Source organism: Embiotoca jacksoni, unplaced genomic scaffold (genome assembly GCF_022577435.1).
Source record: "Embiotoca jacksoni isolate LCO1_2020_lvr unplaced genomic scaffold, fEmbJac1.0.p SCAF_5, whole genome shotgun sequence".
Classification (NCBI taxonomy): domain Eukaryota; kingdom Metazoa; phylum Chordata; class Actinopteri; family Embiotocidae; genus Embiotoca; species Embiotoca jacksoni.
In genome coordinates, this window is record NW_027185403.1 from 10,494,294 (window position 1) to 10,517,260 (window position 22,967).

Consider the following 22,967-nt stretch of genomic DNA (forward strand, 5'->3'; position numbering starts at 1 on the left):
CCAAACATGTTAAGAGGGCACAGACAAAATTTCAAGTCGGTCAGACAAAATTTGTAGGAGGAGTTCGTTAAAGTACAACGTGCGAATCGCCAAAAATGGCGACTAAATTAAAAATGGCGGACTTCCTGTTGAGTTGACGTAATGGTACTTTGGAAATTTTTTGTGCATCTAGGTGTGATAAACATGTCCACCGGGGCATCTGTGTAGGGGGTGCAAGCGAGCCATTCGCGACTCCACTAAAATATGAAATTTTTCACCGGGAGAGATTTTTGTACCGGCTGTAATGAGTTTTTGAATATGATAAAGCCTCCAAAAACGCATTTAAACTTTCAGGATAAAAATAATAATATTTTTATGAATAAAAATAGGGCTTCCGTACCTTCGGTGCTCGTGCCCTAACTATGGACAGAAGTTGGTACCAAAATTCACATGGCACATACATGAAATGTGCATACAAGTTTACCCATTAAAGGAGCAGTACCAAAAGTTAAACAGCATGAACATAATGGCTGTTAATCTCTATTCTCCTAATATGTTGTGGTATTTACTTTTCTAGATTACATTTTATTTACATTTATTAAAGGTAATTTGATCTGGGTTACATACATATCTGGTATGTACTGATATTTCTAGTTTTGGTCATGCCGCTCAAAAGTACAGAACAACACAGATCGGCCATGAGATGTAGTGCTGCCTCAGTTGATTGCTATGTTTGGCCTATGATACAATAAATACTGTACATCAACTTTAGAAAACAAGTACATTAAGTGAGAAAGCAAGTTAACCTTGTGCATGACTGTTTCAGTCATGCATACAACTGTTAGACTTTTTTTCTTTGGTATTTTTTCAGTTAAAGGAGTCAGTTCTTTATTACACATGAAAACTTGTGTAAAACTGCAAGTGTTGAAGCTCTTTTAAGCAGAATCAGTACAAAGACAATATGTGAGGAAGCTTAATAGACTTAGTTAAATGATCAGTGTTCTACAGTAGGGACTGAATTTAATAACAACTTTCAGCATGGTTTGCATTATATTCAATATTGTGTAAAGGGACAACCATGATTTAATCTAACGTGTTGAAGACACACAGGAAGTTTCAAATGAAAGGGTTTTTCAAACTGCAAAAAAAGAGGCTCCAGAGAATTTGAACTCTCAAATAATGTGTGAAGACAGCAAATATGTTTGTTCCCTTGAAAAATAATTGAATTAAATACATTGAATGAACCCACTGAGCCCATTTGTGTAGTTAAACTGAGAAGATGATTGAAGGGGACCTGAGCTATTTAGCCTCCCAACCACTTATCTGAATGAGCAATAGAACTCTTTGCCTTAAAGTTGTATCAACACAATGAAAACCTTGGCTTTATAAACTACTTTAGGATAAAAATGTTTCACAGTTATATCAGATATAATGCTGCATTAGGTATGCCCTGATGCAGGATGCAGTATACATAATTGACTGTAAATTCCTGCCTGTGAATACAAATTATAATTTTCTTTATTATTTATGTATAAATTAATGCAAAGCACTGTATATGGATGTAAACTTCTAAGGCTATTACACTGTGTCCATATAGAAGACACAGCATGAGCATGAGCAACAGCAGCAGCTCTGGTACTCATTTTTTTTTTTTTTTTTTTTTTTTTTTTTTTTATCTGCATTGGAGTAATTCAGTTGCAATATTGAGCTGTGGGTCACTTTCATTCTGGAATCGCTCCGAAAAAAAAATCAATGTAGTTATACATGGAAAAAGCAGAAAAATAGACACAAAATAAGTAACATTTACACGGCGTTTACACAGACTCACTTTGCAGGACGCACACACACACTGTAACACAAAAGTCACTTTATAAAGCATTGTGTGAACAAAGACAAAAGGACTGCATGAAGTAATTTTTCGTTCCAATTTATAAGATAAAGAGCAGCCCAGCTGCTCACATGGTTTTCTATTCACATTCTTCAACCTTTCTCTTTGGTCCTTAGCCTCCCTCACTCCTTTGTCTCTTTTCCTCTCCCCATCCATTATTCTCTCTGCAGTGGGCAAAGAGAATGGCAGTACAATATGTGGAGCACAAGATTAAAAGAATTTTACTGAAATATCTCAGTGAGCCAATAACACTTGTGAGCAACAAACAAACTCTTTATGCGCTGTGGTGGTGTTGAGTGGGGTGTGATGCTTTTCAGCAGAAATGGATTAGTGATTGTAAAAGGTATGAAACTAGTGATTATCTGGGGTCGGGCTCGTCTCTTTAGCGACAATATCATCTTGTTGTCAATTGTGACAAACTCTTGCAGATATCAATGGCACCTGTACAATCAGACGTTTCAGTGTCATTAAATGGAACTAAAGAATGGAAGAGTAAATGTCAGAAAAATCAATGTTCCTCTTAGCTTTATCTATCCTATTCCAGCTGAACAGGCACCAACAGCACCTCTGATATTTTAAACTTATAATGATAGATGTAAATTCAATCAACTCAACTTCTGGTCCAGTGAAAGGGGGCTAATGTGGTGGAAGGAATGATAGTAAGTGACAGATTTATTCATCTGTAGTCTGGTTCATGCGTCTGCGAGAAACACGGTGAAGAAAGAGGAACTATTCAAGTCTGAATAAAAGATTATTTTTCTCCATTTCTTCAGCAAATAGGACAGACAAAGCTATGTGTGGATCTGCCTGTGCAGTAAATGTGTTGATTTCATGAAATGTGAAATGCTCTCTGACTCTGTCTGAGAAGATCATATTACACGTCACATATTTGTTGTCAGGATCTCCACCTGTCCCTGTGTGTTTTCCCCTCATGTTTCCCCCGATCACCTTTCCCCTCATGTTTCCTGTATCTTCCCCTGTTTGTCTTTGTCTGTCATGTGCTCTGTGTTTTTGTCTGTGTTTGGAGAGTGTGGATTCATGCACTGCCCGCCTCCAGACACGGTCAACGGAGACCACCCGCCCGCCTGTCGCCTGTGCGACCCCGCCTGGATCCAGGCTACTCAGACCATCCAGCCTGCCTCAGCTCCGGTCACCGGCCTGTTCCTCCTCCGGCCTGAACTACTCCGGTGAGGACAACGACGACACTTTCCCCCTCCGGACTCTTCCGACCCTGGGAGGAGCCCGGGTCGGTAGTGACCGTTTATTGGCTTTTTGCCTGGACTTGGTTCTGTGCTCACGCACGATTCCCCTGTTCGGTGTCTCAAAAAACGCTCTTTATCTCCAGTCACCTGCTGTGTGTGTGCTGTATTTGGGTCTGTTATCTTGCCACCATATAGCATTTGTAACCTTTTTTTTATTTTTTATTTTATATTATTTTTTCCAAAAATATCAGACAAGTCTTGTATCCTAATAATGTCTTGTTCATTTTTCAATTCGCTTTCTTATACTTACAAATTATACTTACGAATGCCAAGATGCAGTTGTAGATGTTTAAATTTCTGGATTTTGTTTCAGCATGTTGATACAAGATGAGAAAATTGATTTACTGGTAACAAAGTGCACAACATGGATAAACAATCTGTTGTAAATAGTTAACATGGTCACTGCTACTAATTTGCTTAATTTTACACCTCTGGAAATAGTGGAGATATTACTGAATGCTTTGCTCTGGGAGCAGCGATTACTGCCGTTTCACTCATGGATTAGTCTCAGTTATTTTTTGATTGGTGCAAACCCTCAAATATATAAAATTCTTAAATTCTACCTGTGAAAACAGGAGCACTATATTACCTGTGCTTAGACATTTTTTACACAAGTAAGCAGTCTCTCTTAATTGTACCTAAGCTGACAGAAAGAGCGGACTGGAAAGAAAAGGACTAGAAATTGCCATTTAGCCATTTATGGAAAATCTTACTACAGTGTGCTATATTAAAAAAAATTAGTGTGAAAATGCATTTTCCTTTTTTCTCCCACACAATGAAAGCTAATAAGACAAATTGCTCAGTGTGTGTGTGTGTGTTTGTGTCTCATGAATCATATTTTTGTTGTCTCCAGGTTTTTCCATAATTAAGGTTTTTGTGTTCTTTGAATAGAAAAAAAAACATGTAATTTTTGGTTTTATTATCAAAAAGGCCTTTAGGAATTAACTGCAATCAAGTGAAATACACAATGTACACACAGACTGAAGTAATGTCAAAGTTTTCAAAGTTGAAAATTACAACAAAACAGTCAAATGAAAAGTGAAAAAAAAAAAAAAATCTGCACTCAAAATGAGCTTTTATTTGGAAATACAGTTGTATTACACGTCCTATAACAGAGGTTCTAAAACTTTTCAAGTCATGTACCACTGTACCAAACCACAATTCCCAAGTACCACTTCCCACTGCATATACATTTCACCGATTTAACCACGCAAGAGCCTCAGAAAGGCTAAATAACAATAACACAATATACTATTTCAGAATCAAATGATACATTTAGGCAACATCTCTTACTGAATGTTGCACTTCCCAGCAGCTCAACTGCCAACTCCTCTTCAGCATCAAAAGGTTTGTCTGAACTGTCAGGTCTGATGTTGTCACTAGTTTCTGGGACCTTCAAAATTCCACTCAGTTTGCTTTCTAAAATCATCGACTGAGGAGCCTGAATCCGACTGAATCTGTGCTATGCTAACCTTGGCATTATGCTATGTTAGACGTGACGCTGCCCTACATGGCTAAGCACAGGTAACATGTATTCCTTTTCAGGTGACAAAACGCCCTACTTTGTATTTACATCACAAACGGTGTCTTTAATGTTTATCATTGTGGATATATTATTAAATATCACCTCCAGCTAAACAATTCAGATTTTGCTGATTTAAAGGAATAGACATTAAAATTTTAAATGAAAAAGGAAGGAGCATTTTAAGAAATATGGTAATAGATTTTATTTGCTGAGACACTAGGCTCAGCTTGCAGGGAAAAAAAAAAAGGCAATAGATGTTCCAAAAAACATATTTTCTGCATTTTTCTACTTTATGTTCCTTTTGAAAATAGGCAAATATTTAAGTAAGATATTTGTATGTCAATGAGAAAGTTAAGAAAAAGACCACTTACAAAACTAAAAACCAAAAGAATATGTCAGCGTACAGCCTAGTAGATGATTAAGCAATTATGCTAAACAGATAGAACACAATATGTTATGTTTAACCAAAATCATTAACAGAAAGACAGCTGGGCTGGGGCAATGAAACTTGGTTAGGGACAGCTACTACAAAGGTGAGGCTGCTGAAAAAAGTTACAGTTCATTTAAAACAACCTGAAAGTGACACAACGTGACAAGAATGAGCCAAGCAACTAGGCACAAGATGGTCATCTTGCAGAAGCTTTGTGTCAGACGGGTGTTTGCAGATGTGCTTTCTGAGCTTTTCTGCCAAATCCCACAAAAACAGGCAAGGTTTAGGACCAGAAGTGGTCGGCCACGGAAACTTAACGTGCAGCGGACATCAAGACATCAAGCTGTAAGATCAGAGGACATCCAGCAGTGGCATTAACTCAGAACTGGCAGAATCCAATGTGTAGCAAGACATCCTCTTCAGCACACAGAGCATCAGGTCGTCCTGAAGTCACAACAACTTACGACGCAGGACATCACTCGTGTACAGAAAAACTCCCAAAAGCTTTCACCTCATAAAACTCACCAGGCCGAATAAACATTTTCTCCCCTTTCAAGTTTGGGTTTGACTCTCTCTCATGGTGTGAACCAGCTGACCTCTGACCCTTCCATCAGCCCCACAAGGTGAAACTATCCAGACAACTGCTGCCCTATAGTTGAACATTGTTACAACTCCACAATGACAAACTCACTGTTCCAGCTGAAACTATAATGCACATATAATGTTTTAGTCTGTGTTTGTTTCTCATGCAAATTAACAACACTTGTTCATATCATTGATGTTCATAAGCCATGCTTATATAGTTAACCTGCATACTCTCTGCCTGTCTTCAGTTACTCATATTGGCTAACAATAAAGACTTGTATTAAGTATTTGTGTAACTGATATCAACAAGTGTTTAACTTTAGTCATGGTGGATGAATAATTAACTTTTATTCTTAGCCATATCAAAAATAATAATCAGCCCTTTTCTTAAAGGAAGCGTTCTCCCTGTTTTCAGAGTCAGACTCAGTGAGTGGTCATCAGACACTTGACCCCGCCTCCAGCCTGGCCGTTAGTAAAAACTGTAAACCTCAGACTGAAGCGGGCTTTTTCTCTTCTTCGGATTAACCTTAATATTTATCATTAGTCGCTCTCTGTTTAAATTAATCTCACACTTTCCGATCGTTTTAGAGTTATCACGCTCAATACTTTTTATTAAAGTAAACTTTAAGCCAAGTGAAGAACGCGTACTTTTAATTAAGTTTAATTGAGTTTTTTAGTTAATTATCGCCTTCAACCGCCTACACCATTGTTTTATTTTCTCTCTCTGCTCCGCTTATATGAAGTGTTTTTGGTAGTCTAGTCAGGATAAATCCAGTCATCTCTCAACCCGGACAAAGCTCAGAAGATCCTTTTTGCCGAAGCTGACAGCTGTTGCATCACTGCACCCTGGTAGTCGATCCTGAACAAGACCCAACAGTAGTAGCAGAAGAAGCCTGGATGGGACGCCAGCTGCGGGGATCAACACCCACAGCACGACTCCAAACTCCAGGCCCTCGACATCTGCACGGAGCTCCGCAGGAAAGAGTCGTGTCTGGACAACTGGGGACCCCCCCTCCAAAAAGCAGAATCTATCTGAGTACTTTGATCCATCGGGTTGATGTGTCATAGCTTATTTATCCAATTCTAAATTACTTAATATCTCATTTACAGCAGGAACTAGCTCCGTTTTAAAAACCTAACTATTATTCTTCCCACCATCACTCCGCTATAGCTCAGAAATCCTGTTCATGACATCCATGATCCATACACCACAATATACATTCATATAGTTTATTCTTGGTGTAAATATTGTTCAGTATATATCCTTATAGACAAGCACTTGTTTTTGTGTATTTCCTGGAAGATATTGGAATAAATCCCTGAATGCAGAAGTCACAGACTATGTTGACTGATCGCTTGTATATAGGCCTATACAGCCTATTCAAATGAAATCTGGATGCTTTCTGCTAGACCAAACATAAATCTAATCTGCTACAAATGGGACACTGGTGGACTATAGTTCAGAGATATCTGGTCAGTAGTGACCAGCAGCCTAAAAGCTATCCCTCCGATTTGGAAACAAAGCCAAACAACTCACTTACGCAAACACTAAAACTGGTGTGCAGATAAATGGCAGCAGCTGCGCACGACTGATGAGCTCAAATTTTAAATGTCTGGCTCTAACAGAAGATAATTTGATTCTGATTGTATTGTGTGATTATTCTCCGTCAAACAATACCGTCACCAACCCCAAACATACAGCAAAAGTCATACAGAACGATCTTCAGCGAGAAGAACAAGGAGTCCCCAAAGAGCCCTGAGCACAACATGGCAGTCTCTGATCACTTGAAGAGACACAAGCAACTAAGACAGCCTGAACCCACAGAACAACTGTGGGGAGTTTCTTGGAAGAGTCAAGTGCCTGAAAGACTGGAAGAAGTTATCCTTTTATTGGGGTTTGTGTGCTGGACTATTTCTTGGTCAGGCAGAGTCACTTCCAAGAGCCCAGTTGTCACTCTAACATGGTCGGGCAATAGCATCAGTCCAAGTCTCAGCAAGACTGCTACGGGCAAATTTCCCCAAATGTTGGACACACTAGTGCAGTACAAATGCAGTGTAACTATATTGGTTTATTAAGTAAATACACGGTTAATTAAGGTAATACATATTAACGCACACATAATGTCTTGATAAAACAGCTTCTTCCAAAGTAAATGCAACAGGAATGACACAATGGAAACCATCATCCCACCGGCTCTGAAACAATGTTTCTGACCAGAGAGTAAAAAAAAAAATCACCAGTGACATTCATCCTGCAAGCAAAACAGCTACTAGACTTTACCTTCCTTATCAGTATACTGCACTGTCTGCCTTTCCACACACACACACACACACACACACACACACACACACACACACACACACACACACACACACACACACACACACACACACACACACACACACACACACACACCAACAGACCTCAGCCCCCTGAGTACTTCGACCTCCCTTCCTTTCTGCCTCCCAGTCCCGGGTGAACCTCCCTCTCCCGCTTAGAGTTGAGGGCTTTACAATTTAAGCCAGTTAAGTGACATATTGTTGTTGATAAGGAGGAAGATGAAGGGCTGAGAGGAAAGGTCTGCAGCATTTAATCTAAGTGAATCCAATTCAGGACTCTTGTCACGAATTTGTATGCGTGTGTGAACCTGAATGCTCGGGGAAACTGCAAAAATAAGTTAAAAATGCAATTACACAGCAATTCAAAACTCCACCTGTGCATTTGAGCCTGCATGAATGCACACAGCACCTACTGTACCTTACGCATTTAAGTGTGTCTGACTGTATTACTGTCTGGAGAAGAGGGCAGAACAAATAATTATGCATGTGTAAAAGTGTGTTAATCTCAGGACATTTACTGTGCTATGACATACCCACGAATCCAAGAAAATGAGAAACCAAACAAAATCATCATCTCATCAGATGGAGGTAAATGAATGGAATGTTTATGCAGCTTGTTCTTTAAGGGAGACCTATTATTCTCACTTTCAGATTGTTTTAATTCTATTCTGGGACTCCACTACAGATGTTTTATATGATTCACATTTCATAAAATCCTTATTAATCATACACCGGGGCTTTAGACAGCACCTCAGTTCATCCCTTGTCTGAAACAGCTCCTGTCTCTTGAAGGATGGATCTCGATCTGTCTGCGAACCCAAGGACACTGTCCCTGCCCACCAATAGTGGAAACCTGCCTGCACCCCAGGCCCATCACTCAAACTAGAAACACCCACAGAAATACCACACTATCTAATCACAAGGAGTGAATTTACCACGTGATCCCATATAGACATGTGGAAACAATTTATTGACTCGAAGTTGAATGGGAGTCTTTGGGGAGCCAGAGGCTTTTTGGGAGTCAACCCCTAGTGACCTTTCAGTGGTATTGCACTTTTGCATTTTCTGACCCAGGAGGTATGTCCACTTCATACAGTCTACTGTCAAACTGCATAACCCAGTGCTAGTGAGTCCTGAAAGCAGAAAGATGGTAAAGGTGGTCAAACTGAGTGTTTCAACACACAGTGATGGAAAAAAAACATGAAATCTAACACTCTTTGAACCATCTTCCTCTGGATTTCTGTCACTGTAGAGGCTCAACATTGTGGCTGGCTAGCATCACAGCAGTGATTACTGCGTAACGGAAAAGTCTTATCAGAGCCTTGCTGTGGTCTAAACCTAACACTTTTTTTTTTTATTGGATTTTAGATACAAAGAGCGGCACTGGCTTATTGGCGTAGACAAACCAACAAACCAACAATAAAATCATAGTCAAGGCAAGAGGCACCTTTTCACAAGCTGTTGCTGCCCTCCATGTTGAGGCAGAGAAAAAGCTGTAATGTATAGTCTGGCATATGTCAATGACATGGTGCGGCCCTACCTATTGATAGTTTATATTCTTATTTAGATAACCAAGTAGGGCTCAACAGAGTATTGAATAGTTAAGAAAACATTCACAAAGTAGAGATGGTGAAAGTTGTGAAAAGAAAAAAGAGAACACAGTGAAATGTTGGAGTTACTCTCTCTTGGTGGTGGTGGTGGTGGTGGTGGGGGGGGGGGGCTGTGGGGTGTGGGTTGAAGACAATAAACAGATTTCTTCTCTCTAAAATGCAATTAATTGAATCGAATTTGGTAATGATGCAGGGAGAACACACAGACATCCGCCTCGCTCCCTCTACGTATCTCTCAGTTTAATTACCATTTGTTACAAACACACATGGCTGTTGATTGGCATTCTGTTTACGGCCCCAGATCAGCGCTGTTTGTTTGTCTCTGTACAGCAGGGCTCATTTGACTTAGCTGGCTCTTAATAGGTAATAGAAACGTACTCAAACAAGGCACAATTAACTCTTCGTTATCGCCTACAAACTTCTCTTTATCCCTTTACGAATCGAGATGAGGATGTGATGCTCGGGCATGGAAGTCCATTTTTGACCTCATTAACAGTAACATGATGTCAAATGAACAGTCCACTTTGAGGTGCTTTATGAAAACTCAAATCCAAGAAAGATACAATACTGCCCACTTTGCAAACAAATCTGACTTGTGTGCGACCTTGTGAAAATATGAACCATTCATCAATCTGCCAGGTAGTAGCTTCTCTGCGCCCACTGCTGTCCATCAATCAAACCACAGTCCAGCTGTCCGATAGAAGACACAGTGACAGCGATGACCCGGCCCACCTGGTCGACGAGGTGACCTTTGAGTCGTCGTGACAGGGTGATGGATATCCTGTGCCGCAGGAAGTGAAACATGTTCCCTCCAGACTGCAGGTGAGCTGACAGAATTACATCTCTGATAAATACCACACAAAGCTTTTCATGTCAGTACAGACGAAACATTTACAAAGATATATAATCAAATTGTTGACATTTGATCCTCTTTGAAACAGGGCCTACAGATAAAGGTGATATACTTGAACACAATTACAAGTAACATTTTCTTTCATATTCATTTATTCTGCAAAGATTGCAATAGATGTCATATTTATTTGTGGATAAAGTAACTACACCCTTTGCCTCAGAAGGTATTTAAGAACGTTTTGCACCATTCAGCAGAAATAGTTTTTTGTGGCCATTTTTCAAAACTGTCCACCAATCTTTGTATCAACTTTATGAAATGTTTGACCACTCTTCCATGCAAAATTCCTTCAGTGGCAAGATTTTTGAGAATTTTCTTGCACGTAGTGATTGTTTCAAATCCCCACAAAATTATAATTGGTTTCAAATCTGGGCATTGAAGAGGCAATTCCATTATCCTCCGGTTCTTCTTTTTGAGCCATTCCTTGGTGGATTTGCTCGTGTGATTAGGATCATTATCCTGTTGAACAGTCCACTCTTGGGTCAACTTTAAATTGAGGACAAATGTCCTCACTAAGCAATATTACACGGGAGGGTGTGCTTTAACGTGATTATTGGCACTTCAGTGATGCTTACGGACGTGCCAATAATAACGTTCAAACACACCCTCTTGGGTATTATACAAGTTACTATCTAAATAAAATCAACTTTTTTATTAGCGTGAGCTCCGTTTCCGTGGCAATACGTGGGGTGTGACTAACAACTGGAAAACAATTAGTTGCATCAGTAAAAGCGAATGTAATGTTTGCAATGTTTACCCCTTCAGGAAGTAGTCCGACCCTTAGTAATGATGTAGCAGAGACGAGATCAAGTCCGTTTTATTGCTTTCTAAAGATTGCTTCTCAAACTGAATAAATACAGCACATAGAAACACTAAACTGCTTAGCTCGCTCAATCTCGTCGTAAGTAAGATATCGCTGAAAACAGATATTGATTGAGCCATGCATTTTTACGATTTCATCACCATGTCATGTGTTAAACATATCCGGTCATGCTAGCCGCCGCTAGGAGTGCACGACTATCTGTAGTGTTACGGTATGGGTGCTCGGAGCGACAAAAAAATCTTTTGCCAAATGGGTCACAATTAGTAGGCCTATAACAAGTAAAAAACAGCATTATATTGCATATGATATGAAATTCAATTACAATTATATATTCCCATTGAGAAGGCGGAGTGATATTTCTAGTGATGAGGATGTTCTTATCATTGCCACCTAATCTGGAACCCCAGATTCAAATTTTTATGGAAATAAATGTAGGGGTGTGCTTACTTTTCCAATGTGGCTGATTTGATTTTCGTTCACTTAAATTATGTGTGTCATTTGTTTGAGTATATCACCTTAATTAATTGCCACTGTTATAGAGCATTTGCTTGTTCAATTATGGTTTTTTTAATGTTTTTTTTTTTAATGTTTTTTTTTTTTTAAACAATTTCCATATTCCATATTCATTCATTTATTTATTTGTTCGCATGACTGTACAGGTAGGGTTATATAGTCGAAGCATACAATATTTACAGTGAGAATACATTCTTCCATTTAAGTCCAATCAGAGAATGAACAATAAACTCAATAATAAGAAGAGTAAGCAACACAAAACAGTTGCAAATTGCCACTTCTCTCAAAGAATTTTTTTTACATGTTTTCATTATTGAGCAGGATTTCAACTTAGTAGAAATCCTAGGGAGCGGATCCCTGTTCTCTACAGAGGTCTTCTCTGGAACTAAGCGTGATCCCACACAGCTACAGATGTACACTGAGACAGTTAATGCACCAGAAAATCTTTTTTTTGAACAAAAGGTCAGAAGACAAACATTTGGTAGTGAGGAAAAAGCTATTCGGCTTTCAAGGCTTTTACTTATCAAAAGATAAAAACACTGAAGCGTGAGGCTGCCTTCAACATTTTTAGTTCCTTTCAAATTCCACAACAGGGAACAATCTCAATTAAAGTTACTCAACTGGAAGGGCATGATTTGTGAAGTAGACTTACTTTGTTTAAAAAGGTTACCGTTTAATTAACTAATGCTCAAGTTCCTTTAAAAGTATTTATGATTGTGCACGTTTTTAGGTTTTTTTTGTATTTGCTTGTGTTTTGGCTATTTGCATGTGTTTTTTTCAAGTCACAATGCATTGAGCTCTCAGGGCCACCGTAACATAGACAAAGAAAGCATATCTATTATCTCTTTAAATATTGTATCTTGTTTGGGTCGCTCTAATCACCAATGACAACTACAGCCATTTACCACTGAAACACAGACACACAGACACACACACACACACACACACACACACACACACACACACACACACACACACACACACACACACACACACACACACACACACACACACACACTAAAACTGCAGTGTCAGGTATCTGCAGCTTCCACCCTGTTTGGCAAGAGACATGTTTTCCAGCCTCATCAATTATTTTCTACCCTGAAGTCTCTCTCTCTCTCTCTCTCTCACACACACACACACACACACACACACACACACACACACACACACACACACACACACACACACACACACACACACACACACACATATCTTCTTTGTTGGTAAAGTTTTATTTTATTTTCTTTTAAACTTTTCTGTGGAGTTTTGCTGGATTACTTCCTTCACTCTTTGTCTTCTCTATCCATTGCTCAGAATTCGTTTTTTGTTAACAAAAAGTTCATCATCACAGAAAAGACCAAAGGACACAGCAGAGTAATTGCACAGTTAGGCTACTGATATTTTAGAGCCATGGTTGGGGCCATGGATTCTAACTTGGACAAACCTCAGTCAGATAAAGGATCAATAAGTCAGGCAGAGTACAATAATATATTCAACTAACCCACCACTTTACCCTTCACCCTCTCTGCTAGTAGGGGATGGAGGGGATTAGCAGGTTAACACCAACATCTATTTTGATCATTTTGCCAAGAAAAGGAATGCACCCTCCTCATATCGGCTACTAAAATACGAGTCAATCAAATCTAGAGGTCCGCTTCCAAAGACTTTTTAATCTAAAATCCCTCCCTGTTTTTCCCTCACACAGTTTCCCTCCACCCAGCTCATTAAAGAAAGACTGTCCAGGTAAACACAAAGAACAATTTCTTTAAATGTGATTTGGCAACTCAAACTGCTAAAGCCTGATATTGTATTCAGACAAACTGCAGATTACAGAATGAGAACTGAGAATTTAGACCCCAGTCTCTTCTATTCAAAGCACATTAGAGAGGGATCTCTTAACGGCCAGGAATACTGATTACAGACAGCAAAAACGTATTTTATTGTTCACGTGGACACCTGATTATCGACAGACCTGAACCTGTTCTTTGAGCACATTTCCCCGTTGAAGCCCCTTTAATTGAGCACATTTTAATGGAGGGATGATGAAAGGAATAGCTCTAAGCAGGACCATAGCTTTAAACATTTAATGACCTTTAAATGGTGGTTTCTCGTTCACACATTTCAATAAGAGCGACATCAAACAATGTATAGACCAGAGGATCAAACACCATCTATTTCTGGTCGAGATCAGTTACAAGCAACTCACACACTCACACACTCACACACACACAGACACACGCACACACACACACACACACACACATACACACACACACACACACACACACACACACACACACACACACATACACACACACACACACACACACACACACACACACACACACACACACACACACACACACACACACACGTATTTTGCTGAGTGTTAGCATTAAAACAGGAAGGTGTGCCATCTTTTTCATGAGTTTATCTACAGATTCTGACTGCCTGAATCTAGAAGCAAGAATCCTAAAGCTAAAATTTCCACCTGACAGATGCCAATCAGTAAAGTTGCTGCAAAGAAGCTACAAATTCTAAAACGTGGATGCTTCACACACATCTTCAACCCGGCAGCATAGATGATCTATACAATCACAACAGCTTCAAGATGGACACCTAAGATTAGTGTCACCAATTCGGTATTCAACCAAATGAGAAGTGTGGTCACAATCTCTCCTTCTGTTTCTAAGTCATAGCGTCATGTTCACAAGAACATGGTGTCACAGTGACTCTGACCTTTGACCCCTGACAAGCAATGTCTTATCAGATCATCCCTGAGTTCAAAGTGAACATTTGTGCAGAATTTGAAGGAATTACCTTAAAATGTTCCTGGCATATCGCGTTCACAGGAATAAGACCTTGACCTCTGACCTTTGACCACCGAAATCATAATTGAGTCCAAGTGAACGTATGTTTGTTTGTTTGTTGTGCTAAGGTTTGGGTTATGGCCACAAATGTGTTGAAATGTTTTTTGTGAGGTCACAATGACCTTTGACCACCAAAATCTAATCACGTCATTCTCGAGTCAAAGTAAATGTTTCAGACAAATTTGAAGATCTTCCAAGACGTTTCTGAGATATCCTATTGACAAAAGTGGGACAGACAACCCCAAAACATGACGACAGATCGGTGCAGCAGGGGGTGTGCTGTTAAAGATGCGTCTGTGCAGTCCAATTTTTGTGTCAAAGGTGCGCCTGGCTTCCTTAACAATGCTGATATCAGTTTCCTTTTTTTTTTTAAAACAAGAAAAAAAGCAGGTAAGCAGCTGAATTCGTCTTTTTATAGTCTGAAAGTACGCCTATTTGAGTGTTGATAAAGTGTGCTTTGATGCTACAGTAGCTCAAGTCTGTAGTGGCAGCGCTGCGTATAAATTTACACTTAGCAATACTAAAGCCAAGGTAAGTGCACGTAGACACACATGCACTTACAAACGCGCACAGACACGCAGATTAAATCAAGGTTTTAATCAAGGTCTGAGGTTAGGTAATTTTCCATTTTTCTAATTACTTATGCATGACTATAACATTTTTCTCCCCAGGAGCCTTGGGGTGGTTAACCGACTTTGCGTATATGTGTGTGTGTGTGTGTGTGTGTGTGTGTGTGTGTGTGTGTGTGTGTGTGTGTGTGTGTGTTGTATTTGTGTGTCTTGAGATAAGAGGCTCTTCCACTGGTCTGCTCAAAAAGGTATTACAGCACAGAAACACGCATGCACACTCCTGTTCCTTCCCTCTCTCTGAGATGAGGAGAGGAGAGATGAGACAAAGGGACAAGAGTAAAGAGTTAACAAAGAACAATAGGAGCCATGGTGTCTTTACTGGCCAGTAAAAACTGAAGATCCCTACGAGAGGGAGGAGATGTGTGTGTGTGTGTGTGTGTGTGTGTGTGTGTGTGTGCGCTCTGGCAGGGTGGTCGTGTCGTTCAGAAGGACAATGCTGAGCTCTAAAGAAAAAGCTCAGATAAGACAAAACCTGGGAGATCTGAGAGTCACCCGGAGTCAAAAGTTTATAAAGTCGATTATAAACGGTGAGATTCAGCCACGCGAGACATTTACCCAAACAGCAGGAAATTGCAATTACAGTCATACTGCGCAAAATCTTGTTTATTTTCATAAATGTTGCAATATTGCACTATGATTTAAAAGTGGGGAAATCAGAGATATTTCTATCAGCACATGCAGCCACACAGAGAGAAGGAAGGGACAAGCTTTAGAGAACAACATCAAACCACAATAAAGAGTTTTTCCACCTCTCAAGGATCAAATCAGCTTTACTTGCTCAGCAACAACAGACTCCCTGCTCACCGTTTCCACAGAGGAGATGAGCAGGGATTTCAGTACGTCAGCAAATTCTGGATGCAAATGTCCTGCAGTCAGTCAAGCAACTAAAACTGAAAATAGACTGGTTTTCAACAACAGGATAACGATCCAAAGCAGACATCAAAACCCAAAATGCACTACATTAAGAGACACTGCTTCTCCCCTGCCTGAAAGCTGTACTTGACTTGAGCCTAAAGTTTTTACTAACTATTCTGATGCATTAACATCTTAACAGAGAGCTAAAGACTTGAGGTGTGCCAATAATAATAATAATAATAACAATAATAATAATAATAATAATAATAATAATAATAATGTGCTTAAGGCATTGTCAACATGTGACAAATTGAAGAAAAAAATGATAAATTACAAGCTCCTCAATTTAAACCAGACTGAGAGCAGCTCTGCTCTTACTGTATGTCTATAAGTTTATTGGGATTCATCTTGTGTGAAGCCTCAGCATGCACCAAGAGACAAGACATGGCAGAAAGAGCATGATCTGGACCAAAAAAAAGGGCGCAGAAGAGAAGAGGAAATTGGACAAAAGTTAAGAGAGACCAAGATATAATGAGGAGATGGAGATAAAGTCTGAGAGTCAAGTTTTCTCAGTTTGCGCCCCTCATGTATTAGCACACGTTTGGGTCACGGGGCTAACCATTCTTCAACCGGCTATGTTTAAATCCAGAAGGTAATTTAAAAACACTGACTGCTGTTCTGAAGGTCTTTCCAGAGTCCTCAAAGACTCTTCTAACTATCTGGATGAACATATATTCCTTCATCTGAAGGATAAAAGGGATCTGAACTTCCCAGGCCATTCCTCAGTTTCAGCATGAAGACAACGTTGGCAGACTGCCGGCTACCTGGAGAGAAAACTACTGCAACCTGGGAAACGGGTTGCTTACTTCATTATTTTCTACCACTGTTAGACACAAAAACAATGCACATATCTGTCATTCTGGTATCTCTGTTCTTTGTATGTAACACAATCATTAGCCATCAGGTGCTGGACCACAGACGTGACTCAACACACTGAACAGAAATTGAATATCATAAACTTCACCTGGGTGGTATGTCAGAGCTGTTGCATTAAACGACATTATATCCTAAGCTGAAGGTGCTCATTAGTCCCGCGTCTACCTGCAGTCAACGCCTCTATGAAGCTGTTTCAGCACCGTGGGCAGAGATTATCTGTCAGTTGCCTTAAGACCTGGCTACATGCATAATTCATCTCAATACTGTTTCAACATGGGCAGGAAAGCGGAGGAATATTTTAAAGGTTTTTTCACACCAAATAGAATTTGGTTAAAGTTTTAGAGAGGAACATCTTTTGGCAACATGTACTGTCTATAATTGGATATTTAAAGGGGCTGTGTATTACTGGTGTTCCTGTAGCTGGAAGGAGATTCAAGTTGTGGAAGAAGGAAATAGATGGCCAAGGCATCATATCCTGTGAATGAAAGTAATAGTAACATATCATTTCTTTATGAACAGTATGCTGTAAAGTTCAAAATAACTAACTTTTACCAGCTAAATTACATACATTTAATGCTGCTTACATGTATGAATAATAATAATAATAATAATAATAATAATAATAATAATAATAATAATAATAATAATAATAATAATAATGACGCAGTGATATTTAACACTGAATTGTGTCATTCACAACTAAGTACTTCTACTTTAGATTCTTTAATACTTTATACAGAGGAAGGCAAAAGCATGACAAAAAAAGCAAAGAAAATACTCTTACATATTCTTTATATTGTCACGTTTGTTTTATTTATTCCTTTATTTATTATCCTTTACATTTCCACATTTATTTCCTTAATCTCTTACAGATTTATTATTTTTTATGGTACTCCTATCACTCAACATACAACTCTGTTACTACTTTTACGTTAGGCAATGATTTGAGTGCTTGTCCATTGCTGGTGTCATATCAAATCACTGCACGGTTGGGTAAATAGTCATCATCTTGAATAAATGTGGCCGAGCACAAAGTTAATATGTCTACTTCCCACTGACAGAATCATTCAGTTCTGCTCAAGTCAGCGAGCTCAATTAAATTTTCAGCCAAACCTACTTAATAGTCCAAAGCCGGTGTCTCATCAACGGCAAGAGATTTGAACTGAAGATGGTTTTATGTGCTCGGCGGGCATCTTCAAATACACCAGTCTAATAATACAGGACAGGGTCATTAAAATAACCACGTCATCCAAATCTGTCTTCCACACACATGCAGACTTAAAATGTGGAGTCAGTTGAACCCTCCCAAAGTTAAAATGAAATTACCATTACTTCTGCTATGTCTACTATGTTCACTACATTTTATTCCTTGTTGGCTATATTCACCATCTTTCATGTTACAGAACCTATTGAAATGTTTTTGTTTTATTTCTAACTGGTCTTTTTTCAACTGTAACTGAGCAGGCATTTCAAAGGCACTCACATTTCTCTGTTGTACTGAATAGGTTTGAGATTACACCACTGCAATAGAGAAGGTATTTTGACAACGTGGACTGACAACAACCAAAAAAAAAAAAGGCAGTTTTAAAAAGACCTGGAACTGAGCATAAACTCAGCGTTTCTCCCCCAGCAAGTTACTCGATATTGCAATTTTTAAACACGTCTTTAAAAGAAACTTCACACTTTCAAAATCAAAGTTGAACTTAGAGAGGAGGTCACTCAGGTTCAAAGGGCACGGACAACTAATTCTTTTACCAACAACCCTCATTAAGATTTTATATCCTCTCTGGCTGTTAGCCACTGCTGCTTTTATGTGCCAACAGATAAGAGCATTTCCTGCTGTTTCCCTTTATGTGTGTTCCTTAAGATGGCTGCAGCTTTGGCAATATTTACAAAAGGTCAAATCAAATAATACGATTTATTTGTATTGTTGACAGTCTTGAGAGATAACAGCATAACAGGGCGTATACGATATAACAAGCTCATAATCATGCCACTAATAACGTGACAAATTATCATATGCAGCATTAAAAAAACCTGAAAAAGCATCATTTTAACTTGGCCATAAAATTGCAGTTGCTTACTTTGTGCAAGTCAAAGTCTTTCATGTTTGAGGGATGAGTTTTGTACCATCAGCATAGAGATCCCATGAAATAACTTTTAAATGTTTTTTTGTTAATGTTCCCACATGAAACAGGATGTAGGGTAAGGCTTAAAAATAGCTGAAGGTGGGAAATGTTCTGAGCAGCATCTCATTGTTCAGACCTGGACAGTGTTCACAACGTTGATGCTAACAAAGTCAAGTCCCAAATGGTACTATATGTATGTTATAGATAATTGGGGAAGGGGGTGAGGTGAGACAAAGATATTTTCTTTGTGCAAAGAAATTTGAATTCAAGAAAATCCAAGTGGAAAATCACGATAAAATACAATTTTGTCAAACTACATTAGAAATAGTGTGATGTGCGTCACAAATAGAGCAAGATTATCAGATAATCATCACATATCTCATGGTTTTGTACACTCCAACTTCATTAGTGTGGGATTTATGTCTCTCAAAATGCACACTTGTTACTGTGCTGTTCCCCAGATTTCAATATTAAAGGAAGGCTCTGCGGGCTGTCAGACAGAGAAAAGACAATCACACAGCAGTCCTGCTAGATCAAAGCGCTAACGCTGAAAGACAGCCAGACAAATGAGAGCCAGTGTAGCCGAACAAAAAAACAAAACAACAAAGGCAAACCTTTTGCGGACTGGATGGCATGGAGAAGGGCTTGTTTTGTGGTCAGTCACTTTGCCATATTTGTCTGCGCACAAACAATGACCAGTGCTGCTAGGAAGAAACAAAACACAAAGGAGGAGGACAGGAAACAGAAGCGAGGCTGGAAGGCTACAGTGAGAATTTAAGATAACAAAAAAAAAGGTGAAAAAGTTGATAGTGTAAAACAGGAGGAAGACAGGAGGGGGAAAAAAAAAAATTAAAACCTGTGACTTAAATGCAATAAACATCACCTCTGATCCCCTGTGCTTCTGATTCTGGCTCTTGGCTATCAGGACAGACTTGCAAATTAATTCCCTTTGGCTTGAATAATACAATTTCCTTTCAATATGGATGTGTGTGAAAAGGAGCACCTGACTGACCTAGGATGCTTCTCAAATGACCCTGAATGTGACTCCCAATCATCTAATTCTGGCAGGACAAACTTGGATCAAAGCACACACAATGTCAGGTGATTTATTCCTTACACCCATAACAGCAACCTGGAAGCGTTCTTCCAACCTCCATCAATCCATCCTCCATCAATGACTTTTCAACCCTCCTTTATCTCTCCTTCCCTCCCTCCTTCCCTTGTTTTCCTCCCTCTTCTCCTTCTTCACCTCTCCTTTCCTATCAATCTCACAACGACCCTGAACATCAATATTCTCAAAACTGAGGCACCACATGCCATTCCATGAATTCGACCTGCACTTGTATCAGCTCTGCGGCCTAAATTTTTCATTTCACCCGTCCTCGCTTGTCAGCAGCTGGAGGCAACAACACGTCTGGTTCTTCACTTATCTCTCCCTCCTTTACTCGACTCCCCCCCCCCCCCCCCCCGATCTCCCCTTCCTTTCCTTACCTTCAGGCTTCTGGTTGCAGCACTCGCTGGACAGTTTGCCACCCTCTAAGTTGTAGTCCAGGTGGATGTCGCAGCAGGAGGTCAAAGTTCATCTCCAGCCTGTCAAATCTGCAGCCCAGTGAGTTTTGAAATATGTGTTAAAACACAGGAGGGGTCAAAGACGGAGATGCACAGAAGGGGATAAACTCCAAATGCAGAACATGTAAATGTCACTCATATTTTTTAGGCATCATATAATTGACTGTGTGCGAGTGTGTTTTCATGATTAGAATCATCAGCTCTCACAGGAATGAAAAGCAGCTGTTTACCAGAAAAGGACTGTCGGACATTGTAGTCAATCTACGAGGCAGCGTGGAGGCCGGTCTGATGGTTTCTGTTCCACTGCAGAACGTACACACAGGGGAGACAATAAAGGTCTTTGTCACTCACACTGTCACTGGAAACAGCAAGGAGGTAAGGACAAACAGGAGCTATACAATGTAGAAAGAGAAATAAAAGACAAAGAGAAGAGGTGAACATTGTGTTTCTATTGCGATGAATACCAAAAAATAAAAATAGATGTCCTCAGCTTGGGGACACCACGGTGAAGTGAACAGAAAAATAAATCAGTCATTGTTCTAAAAAGGGAAACAACCAGAAGAGCTTAAATTAGTTTAACCAAAGAAAGAGAAAGTTCAATCATGTGTCACAAGTAAATGATATAACATTAAAAAAAAAGCCAGACAGATGATCATAATATCTCACACCTTCTGTATCTCTCTCTCTCTTAGTAAGAAAGGATGCTGTCTGTATGTGACTGCTGAGTTATTTCTTTTGTTGTTTTTTTGTGTGAAGGTCATAACAAGCCTAGAAGCATAAACAGTGTTCTCGGACTCCTGCTGAGGCAACCAAAAGTCAATAATTCCAGACAAACCAGAGAGATAACAATGAATTAATATTCCACGAAGATGTTTGGGTAGGAGAGGGTGTACTGCAGTGTTGCTTCAAATATTAGCATGTTTTGTATGTGCTGCAAAATGGGGGAAAAAAAAATGTAATTAGAAAGACACTTTCTTTCGGTATGCTCGTCCCAGAGACAAACACAAACAAGTATGCACAATCATAAGCACGCCCGAATCAATTGTACTTCATGATTACAGTTGGAGAGTGTCATGTCACTTCAGCTGCTGTAAAAGAGTTGAGTCCAAGCAAAAGACTGGAACTGAGGAGAAGACAAACAACAACACTGTGAGGCTGCAGATCCAAGCTGACATTTCTTCTTAAATCACAAGCTGTCTGTGTCTGTGTGTGTGTGTGTGTGTGTGTGTGTGTGTGCGTGCGTGCGTGCGTGCGTGCGTGCGTGCATGTGTGCGTGTGTGTGAGTAACAATCCTTTTTTGCACGCGTGCGTGCGTGCGTGTGTGTGCGTAACAATCCTTTTTTGCACGTGTAGACTGATAACATTTCTGGGTTCTTCATTTCCGCAAGTCTGGCACAGAGAAAGAAAGAACAGGATCCCAACAGCTGAATAATATCTTCCTTCACCTCCTAAATATCATTCTTCCTCAGGCAGAAGTGGATCTGTAACATGTTGGCCTTTTCCAAACACAAACCCCCAGATACTCCCTTTCATTTATCTGACTCTCCTTCTTTCCCCACATGCAGTGTTTCTTCCCTCTTCAACCGATACCTTTCTCAGTCATTCCTCGGTTGCCTGTGAGAACTTATTTATTTCTCTCTATATTGCCTGTCCACTCTCCATTTCTCCCTGCGCCAACTGTCAATCTCCCGTAAATCAACAGATACCACTTATCCCACCGATACCTATCCCACTTTCTCTTAGATCATTACACCGAATCTCTTGAGCGCTCACTTCTGTCGCGTCTTCATTTGATGGTGTGGCGTTGATCTGAGCGTTTTCTTTCTCATTTTTCTCTCTTCTCTTCCTCTATAGCTTTAAAGTGTTGCAATACATCTCTTGTTACTTTTGATACTCACTGTCTCCACAATCCAATTTCTCTTCTCCTCACTCCCACTCATCTCTCGTGGGAATTTGCTCTAAGGCCTAAAGTGAGTGTAGAGTGACTATCTCTCCTTCACTACGACGACCTGAACTGATATGGCTTGGTTTATCCATCCGGCATACCAAACAAATGCCCACCGGGCTGAATATATATTCTGAATATAAACTACAATCGAAGAAAATGAGAC